This window comes from Paramormyrops kingsleyae, chromosome 8 (assembly GCF_048594095.1).
Source record: "Paramormyrops kingsleyae isolate MSU_618 chromosome 8, PKINGS_0.4, whole genome shotgun sequence".
Taxonomy (NCBI): domain Eukaryota; kingdom Metazoa; phylum Chordata; class Actinopteri; order Osteoglossiformes; family Mormyridae; genus Paramormyrops; species Paramormyrops kingsleyae.
The window spans coordinates 18081596-18091410 of NC_132804.1; the positions used below are offsets into that span (position 1 = coordinate 18081596).

At 42.3% G+C, this 9815-nt stretch overlaps 1 long non-coding RNA gene across 2 annotated transcripts; it reads left to right on the top strand.

Moving 5' to 3' along the window:
- Positions 1 to 54: 54 nt before the first annotated feature.
- LOC111854230 (uncharacterized) lies at positions 55 to 5783 on the top strand. 2 transcript variants are annotated; one of them, XR_002840633.2, is made up of 4 exons: positions 55 to 425; positions 896 to 1129; positions 2312 to 2462; positions 4642 to 5783. It is a non-coding gene; the product is annotated as an uncharacterized lncRNA (long non-coding RNA). The 2 variants fall into 2 exon arrangements; XR_002840631.2 differs by having other exon boundaries at positions 2312 to 5783.
- The last annotated feature ends 4032 nt before the right edge of the window (positions 5784 to 9815 follow it).

Genomic DNA, 9815 nt, shown 5'->3' on the forward strand with positions numbered 1-9815 from the left:
TTCAGACTGACAAAAGGTCTGTTTTTTTTCCGCAATGCCAACATGCAATCCCCACCATTTTGTCAAATATTAATGCTAGGTACGACTCCTGCTATATTTAACTTATTCTTAACCGATACAAAAATAAAATAAAATTCTACATTCACACAACTGAAAGCGCAAAAGAATGCTGTCCGACATTAATACATACTACGTAGGCCTGTAGAAAAGTGATAATTTGGAAAACGTTAGTATATGTAAAACGCAAGTTTTGTCCATGTATCTTTAGCTAAAACATTTTAATTACAACCTGTCGTATTTCAATTTAATTAATGTAATTAGAAATGGACAATTTAGTACGATTCAGTTGTTTAGATGTTTAGTGCTTGTAAATATCAAATAGGCCTACTGAAAACAACTATCTTCTCGTGCTTCCATTTAAGCAGGTAGGTATCTGTACCATCTATACTTGATGCTCTGATAATAGCGTTAAGTTACAGATTTTTACATTTTGTTTACAGCTGCCGACAGCCTCATCATTTTCTATATTTACATTTTTGAAAGTGAAACGTCACCAGGGTAATCTCCCCGAATCAAGGAAAATACAGACACTCTTTGTCACTGTATTGTTATGATAAATAGTCAAATTTGTATCAAAAGACAATTTACATTTTTTAACTATTCTGAACATAATTAGACGATCCACATAAAATAATTTAAAACATGATTACTGATATGTACAAAAGCCTAGTTCTGTTATTTGAAATGCATTTAGAAAACTGAACAAAAGAACTAAAAATAACTGGGTAAATAACAGATTTTTCATTACGCAAGCTCATTATACTGTTGTCTAGTGATAAATTGCTAACATTTGCTGACAATGACTTAACATAAACAGGAATTGTCTTAAATGCAGGGAGAGGTTCTGCATGCAGTGGAAGGTCCCTGGTTTTCCCCGACCTGCCAGGATACCAGTTCTTCCTGAGAGTAATGAGGGCAGTGGCCTCTCCAGAGGTGCTTAGACATAGGGTGCCCTGGTGACCATTAGCTTGGCTTACTGTCTCTGCACATGTTCCTGGTGTCAGCTTTGTCCACATTGGACTGTTAAAGGTGTCTAACCTCAGCTCTCAATGACCACTATGACCTACAGGTAGGATTTCATGGGTATGAGGTTTGATACTTGGATGATGATTTTCAGACCATTGTCGTCTCTTTCTGGTCCACACTACCCTTTTACTATTTGCGCCAGCCACATCAGTGGGGAGTAACCTGCAAACTCACGTCATGCTCTGCATATAGACCAGATCTTGTGATTTTAAGTAAGTTGAAAGGAAATTTATGATTAACGGGGGTGTATTTGGTTATGTGACGCAAAGACAGATGACCTGAGTTTTTTTTCTGATCAGTTCTGCCTTAGAGATGGGAAGTTGGGTTCAATTTACAGAACCGATTCTATCAAACGTTCGACTCAAAGAATTCAAAGAATTGGTTGAATGGGGGGGGGGGGGGGGAGTACATGCTGCTGCACTTTTTTCAATTACTACACTGAAATGGCATGTTTATTGAAATCTTATTTTTAATAAAGTATTGGTCATCTGTGAATAGCATATATACTGATCACTTAATGTCTAATTCAAATGAAAAATAGTTATGTAACAGGCTTTAGCGTTTTAAATATACATTAACAGTCAGCCCCCAAAAGCCTGATAAAATCTCGAGTACGTTAAGATATCTGCAAAGATATCATCTAAAATGCTTTACTTAAAGGATAAAAACCAACACCAAAGCCACAACATACAGAATACAACAAATGCTTTTCACAAAGGGTTTTGTCATCAGTACATTTACTAACCAGTTCACTCTAGTAGACTTTTGGCACAATCAGAACTGATCACTCTGCGAATTTTGGGTTTCACAAGATTTGCCGAGAAACTGCTTCAACTGAAATGCAGAGTTAGGGTGCTTTTTCACTGCACTGAGTACGGTACTTTCACTTTTCCGTTGACTTCCACTTGAGTACCAGTACCAAAAGTTCCAGTACTGAAAGTGCCAAACCAGCTGGGGTACTAATTTTGGTACTTTGGGGTGGGACTTGAAATGCTTTCTTTGTTGATTGGATATGCAAATAGCTTGTTGTGGGCTATCAGAACCTTGAATAAATGGAGCGAGAGTTTGCTTAGCATTACCAGCAGTAAGTCAGACTCCATCAGGGCTGCCCTTTGTCATCGATTCTGTTCATAACTTTTATGGACAGAATTTCTAGGCATAGCTAAGGGGAAGAGGGGGTCCGTTTCGGGGGCCTCAGGATTGCATCTTTGTTTTTTTTTTGTAGATGATGTGGTCCTGTTGGCATTGTCAGGCTGTGACTTGCAGCATGCACTGGGGCAGTTTGCAGCTGAGTGCAAGGCGGCCAGGATAAGGATCCGCATCTCCAGTCTGAGGCCATGGATCTTGACCGAGAAAGGGTGGATTGTCCTCTCCTCGTAAGCAATGAGTTCCTGCTTTAAGTAGAGGTATTTAAGTATCTTGGGGACTAATTGTTCCCAAGTGAGGGAAGAAGGGAGTGGGAGATTGACAGAGGGATTGGTGCAGCGTTAGCAGTTATGTGGATGCACTTACCATTCTGTTGTGGTGAAGACAGAGCCAAGAAGGAAGGCAAAGCTTTTGATTTACCAGTCAATCTACGTTCCTACCCTCACCAATGGTCACCAGCTTCGGGCAGTGACTGAAAGAATAAAACTGCAGATACAAATGCCAGAAATGAGTTTCCACTGCAGGGTGTCTGGGCTCAGCCTTATTGATAGGTAGGAGGAGCTTGGACATTCAGCAGAGCCTCAAAATAGAGCTACTGCTCCTCTGCATGGAAAAGATCCAGGTGATGTGGTTCAGGCATCTATCTAGGATGCCTCCTGGACGACTTCTTGGAGAGGTATTTCAGATATGTCCAACCGGCAGATGGACTACCGGGTTCTGAATGCCATTACTCAGAAGCGCCATGAGCTGCTGCCTTTGATCCCATCAGCCCTAGAACAGCTCTGTGAGGAGTGTATCTTTACCAAGCTGGACCTCCACAATGCCTATAATATGATGCGCATCCAGGCCAGGGATGACTGGAAGATGGCCTTAATCATGGCAAGGCTATGGCATCAGTATGAATATCTTGTGATGCCTTATGGGTTGGCCAACAGCCCTTCCATTTTTCAGGGCTTCATGAGCAGGATCCTGGTTGATATGCTGAACTGGTTCACCATTGTGTATATCAACAGTATCCTAATCTACTCTTCTTCCACTGACCAACGCATGGGACATGATCGATGGGTGACGGGTGCTCCAGCACCTCCGGGACCAACACCTGTCTGTCAAAGGCGAAAAGTGAGTTCCACTAGTCTGTCCTCACGTTCCTAGGGTACCAGATTCAACCAGTAGGGATGGATGAGGAGAAGGTGAAAACTGTCTGGGATTGACCCTGGCCCCGGACCGTGAAGGAGCTCCAGAACCTTGCCTTTGCCAGCTTCTACCATTGTTCATCTGGAGATTTTGCTTGGTCACAACCCCACTCACCACCCTGATGAAAGTCACTCTGCTAGACCCTGAAGCTAAGGAAGCTCTCTGGCGCCTCAAGGAGGTGCCCATCCTCCAGCAGCCTGACCTGTTGACCTCCTTTGTCATGGAGGTGGACACCACGGAGGTCGGGGTCTGCGCCATCCTGTCACAGCGACAGGGAGAGACAGGAAGAATGCACTCTTGCGCCTACTTCTCATGGAAGCTGACACCGGCAGAGAGGAATTATGACAACTGGAACTACAAGCTTCTTGTGATGAAGCTGGCCCTTGGAAGGCACAGTGCATCCCTTCCTGGTGTTCACCAGCCACCAAAAACTGGAATATATGAGGTCAACTAAATGCTATAACCCCCCTCAAGCCTGATGGGCCCTCTTTTTCACCAGGTTTGAGTTTAAGGTCTCCTACATTCCTGGGGCAAAGAACCTCAACGTGGACCTCTGGTTGTGCCAATGGTGGTGCATGACAATCCCATCCTAATTCTCCTGCAGTTCCGCTTCCTGAGGCTGGTGACATGGGACCTGGAAGGAACCCTCTGTGAAGCCCAGCACCAGGAGCCTGCATCTGGCAACTGCCCTCCCAGCAAGCTCTTTGCCCCTTCTGTCGTCTGCTCTGTTGCACTGTAGTGGGTGCACACCTTCCTTGCCTCTGGCCACACTGACATTCCTGTCACTGCCCACCTGCTCACCCATCAATACTGGTGGTCCAACTGGAGACAAGAAGTAGAGAAGTTTGGAGTGTCCTGCTCGGTCTGCACCCATCACAGGGTCAGCAATCAGAAGCCTGCCAGCCTACTCCAGCTGCTTCCCACGCCAGACCATTCCTGGTTGCAGCTGGCCATGGACTTCATCACCGACCTTCCCCCATCCCAGGGCAACATTGTCATCCTCACAGTGGTAGACTGCTTGTCATGAATGTGCTGGCTGGTACTCCTCCCCACGCTACAAATCACTTCTGAGCTGGCCAACCTCCCCCTGACCTTGATGATCTGGTACTATGGTGTACCTGAGGACATTGTGTCGGACAGGGGGTCACAGTTTGCTGCGAGTGTCTTTCAGGTTTCCTGCACCCGCCTTAAAATCTCTGTGTGCATGTCTTCCAGCTACCACCCTCAGACGAATGGTGTCACGGAGTGGGTAAACCAGGAGGCCACAAAGACCCTTCAGCTACTGTGTGCCTCCAGTCCATCTCAGTCAGCTCATGACATCCAAAACACCCATTCTCAGCCAGACTCCGACCTCATGCCCTTCCAGTGCATTCTGGGGTACCAACCACCCCTGTTCCCCTGGTTCTCCCATCTCAGTGCAATCCCTTCAGTATACGAATGGTATCACTGATGCTGGACTGTGCGGAGGCAAGATCACTGGCTACTCCAAGCTTGGTCCTACTGGCAGAAGGCACACCTCCACTGTAACCCCAGACCAGCCCTCCAGTCCAGCCAGCAAAGCTGGCTCTCCATCAGGAACTTCCACCTCCCTGGCTGTTGTAAGTTGTCCCCTAAGTACATTAGCCCATGCTGCGTCTTTCACCAGGTCAGGCTCACGACCTTCTGCCTGCAGCTGACCTGTATCTACCGGATCTCGCCACCTTCCAGGGGATATCGAGGGACCTTTGCCCCCAGTTCTGTTTGACGATGGTGAAGGCTTCGCGATCCAGGCCCTCCTGGACTCCTTGCATCAATGGGGTAAGCTGCAGTAGCTGGTGGAATGAGGCGACTTTGGTCCAGAGGAGCAGACCTGGGTACCTGTGGCAGACATCCTCGACCCCTTGCTGGTAGTCCCTGAACCCCTCGGGTCATGCCCTCCCTTCTGAGTACGCTAAACCATCGTGCCTGAGTAGCAACACCTGACGCTCACCTTTAAAACCCCAGGCTGCCTCGCATGCAGTGAATGAGACATACTGAGTGTGCTTACTTTGTCGCCTGTCTGTCTCTGACCCGTCCTGCCAGCCATGCTCCCATCCTGTCCCGATTCCCCGGCTTCCCCCTCTGGCTCTTGGCCATCTCACTCTGTGACCACAACCTCAATCCTGGCTAATTCCAGTCCTGTTCACAGCTGGCTGCCTCCTGAGGTTTCTGTTTTGTGACACAATCATATTTGACTGATTTGAATATTACATCTTTTGAGACAATTTTAATGATTTTATATTTTCAATAATTTTCAAGATAAATTACAACTGGAGATTTTATAGATTGTTATTTTCTGAAGAAATCTTATAATGGTCCAATAAATAGTGTATAACACATTTTGCTGCTGCTGTGTCAGTGATTAACAAAAAAAGAAAAGAAACAGTAACAATGATATTAAAAACAGCAATACAATAAACCAGACAAAAGGAGGAGAGTACAGGATATAAATAATTCCTAAAATAAATTATGATATATACAGAATGCGGATTGTACCTAAGAAGTTGTGATATTGCAAAAAATATTTCCACAGGAAAGCCTGCTTTACTAGTACACAATATTCAGGAGTCAAATTCTCAAAAGCTGTTTATGCTGTCCATTTATTTTTGAGTGTGTATCTACCATGCAATAAACGAATTTCCAGCACATAATGGTATATGTTTTGTAGATTGGAGAGATTTTTTTACAATTACTGTTTGCCAGGTGATGGCAGTACTGAGTGAGTTTTTCTTTTCTTTCTTTAAATCAAGGCTTTGGGTTTAGATTATTAGTGATATTGATAACAGGCTTGTTAAATCCATGGCTTACTCACAGAGTTCGGGTATATAATATGTAAAACGAATAATTTCATACTTGTTAAGTGGATTGTAACTGACTGAGACTCATCATAAACATATTCCAACATTATGGATGGATGGAAGTTACAGTAGAGTTTTTACCTCAAACTTGGTTCTACTGTAAGAGCATGTTAATGCTGAGTAATGAGTAGATTGATTCTACAGTCAAATAATCTTTTGGTTACACTGAGAAATTTTATATGAAACATTATCTTGCTTCCCTTTCCTCACAAATCCATGTGAAATCTCTGTTATAAATATTCTTTATGTTTGGGTGAAGCAGGCATATCGTGTTCTGTAAATTAGACCATAGTTACCTTGTGAGTCTGATGTTATACTCACTTAGTAGATGCTCATACTAATGGACGTGGTCTGAGATGGAAAGTGTCATATATTAAGTACATCAGCATCTAACTGCAGTGCAACGAGCCAAATGGAATTTACATTTTTTATCATTTATCACTAGTGATTGGAAAGTCAGCCAGCTACAGAGAGAGAAATTGAGGCGGTTGGGTCATTAATGGCCTATGACACTGGTCACAATTGCTTGTTATAAGTTACTTGAAAAAGATATTGAAATGCATTCATTCATGTGTCATTTGAAAATGTAACCCAAATATTGTAGCTTAGTGTTTTATATTAACATGTTGCTTACAATAATGAAAAACGTACTTCCCTTAAATTACAAGTTAATACGTTATAAGAATAACTTATAAATATATTATCTATATGATTCGAGTCTGAGCCAATTTTAAAGGAGCAGCGCCACCTTTTGAATCTGGACTGCAGCTGATCTGGTTGCCACCCTGGGTACAGCATCCCTGCAAATCTAAACGAGCCTGGGGGCTGCCCTAAGACAACCTTCCTTAAAACAATACAGTCATTGGCATTCACTAGGAGTGATGTACACATTGGCATCCTGCATTTTATGAAGCCACTGCAGAGATCTCTAATATAAAATTCCCCCTATTTGGTAGCGGCACAGAGAGCCAACGGCCGAATTAACTTAAAGACATTCTTTCTTTGCTACTGAATACCTCATCTCCCTGGGAAACAACTTACAGCTCAGGAAGTGAAAAGGCTTCCTTATCTCCCTACTTTCCCTCCCTGCAGCAGAGTAACTCCATGGTTCACCAATGAACTGCAATTCTGAAGAAGCAAATTCTTGGTGAAGTGTGGACTCTGCTTTCTTACTGAGATCTTTCTTCAGATCCCCGAAAGCTCTTGGCACAAAAGTTGGTGGAGCCGCCCTAGTGGACAAATTCAAAATTAATTTTCTATATCTCCAAATGATTCCGGAAAAACATGAATTACTGAATTCATGAAACTGAATTACTTCTACCCTTCACACCCAGTTGTTGGCTACATAATCTTCAGAGGAGGATAGAACCTGTTTGGATTCATAGGAGGGTAACTGATCAGCTGTTCATATCTACAGGATACCTATGGCATTTTATAGAATTTCAAACACATTACACAAAATATAATTAAAATTGCATAGAGTATGTATAAAATAAATGCATGATATGTACACGTAAGCATAGTTAAATTACAATTTTAAGACCAATACACGCGTTACTCTTTTTACTTAAAATGTACGTATTGCAAAATACAAAATATTTGGTCGCAGTGTATTCCACTTGATGTTTCACATAAATATTTGAAACAGGTGTTACACCATATTCTGTGACCATCATATATTGTGACCATAGGAGGCGCAAACTCCCGCGTGCACGCGCTTGGTACGCAAGTTACCTAAGTCTGCGGTTGAAAAGCGCTGTCGCTGGACGCGACTCGTTTTTATGCAGACGAACCCACCAGAGTTTTAACTTTCATGACGGATACATTGTACAGCATAGTTTATGAACATGCCTTATAATGTTTAAAGTCTCATGGATAATGCGTATAATCCATGAATAGAGTAAAGTTAAATTGCGTAGTCGGTGTGCATTCTAAATCTAATTTTTACGACGGTAATCTGATTTTACACGCCAATACAGTGGCTAATTAAAATAAAGCGAGAGTTTCAACAATGGGACACATATAGGTCGTACGTTGAGTATTACCACTAAAATGTCAACTAGCAAAGATGTGCGTGTGTACATATATTTATTTAAAAAAAAAATGTATATTATACATTTATAATATTCATAATATAAATACATGCTCTATTACAGAAATGGTGAACCCAGAGTTAGGCTAGGGTCACATAATATGATAGCAGCCATCACAAATGGTGACCCGTATGCCAGGGACTGCCTGCTGATTAGAACCTTAAAAATTCTTCAGATTATGAAATGTTCATGCTCAAAGTCGTCACCTGAAAAAGATTTGCTTGATCCAATATGTTTTTGCATGATTTATGCCAGGGTCACATAATATGATAGCAGCCATCACAAATGGTGACCCGTATGCCAGGGACTGCCTGCTGATTTCAACCTTAAAAATTATTCAGATTATGAAATGTTCATGCTCAAAGTCGTCACCTGAAAAAGATTTGCTTGATCCAATATGTTTTTGCATGATTTATGCCAGGGTCACATAATATGATAGCAGCCATCACAAATGGTGACCTGTATGCCAGGGACTGCCTGCTGATTAGAACCTTAAAAAGTCTTCAGATTATGAAATGTTCATGCTCAAAGTCGTCACCTGAAAAAGATTTGCTTGATCCAATATGTTTTTGCATGATTTATGCCAGGGTCACATAATATGATAGCAGCCATCACAAATGGTGACCCGTATGCCAGGGACTGCCTGCTGATTTCAACCTTAAAAATTATTCAGATTATGAAATGTTCATGCTCAAAGTCGTCACCTGAAAAAGATTTGCTTGATCCAATATGTTTTTGCATGATTTATGCCAGGGTCACATAATATGATAGCAGCCATCACAAATGGTGACCTGTATGCCAGGGACTGCCTGCTGATTAGAACCTTAAAAAGTCTCCTGATTATGAAATGTTCATGCTCAAAGTCGTCACCTGAAAAAGATTTGGTTGATCCAATATGTTTTTGCATGATTTATGCCAGGGTCACATAATATGATAGCAGCCATCACAAATGGTGACCCGTATGCCAGGGACTGCCTGCTGATTTCAACCTTAAAAATTATTCAGATTATGAAATGTTCATGCTCAAAGTCGTCACCTGAAAAAGATTTGCTTGATCCAATATGTTTTTGCATGATTTATGCCAGGGTCACATAATATGATAGCAGCCATCACAAATGGTGACCTGTATGCCAGGGACTGCCTGCTGATTAGAACCTTAAAAAGTCTCCTGATTATGAAATGTTCATGCTCAAAGTCGTCACCTGAAAAAGATTTGGTTGATCCAATATGTTTTTGCATGATTTATGCCAGGGTCACATAATATGATAGCAGCCATCACAAATGGTGACCCGTATGCCAGGGACTGCCTGCTGATTTCAACCTTAAAAATTATTCAGATTATGAAATGTTCATGCTCAAAGTCGTCACCTGAAAAAGATTTGCTTGATCCAATATGTTTTTGCATGATTTATGCCAGGGT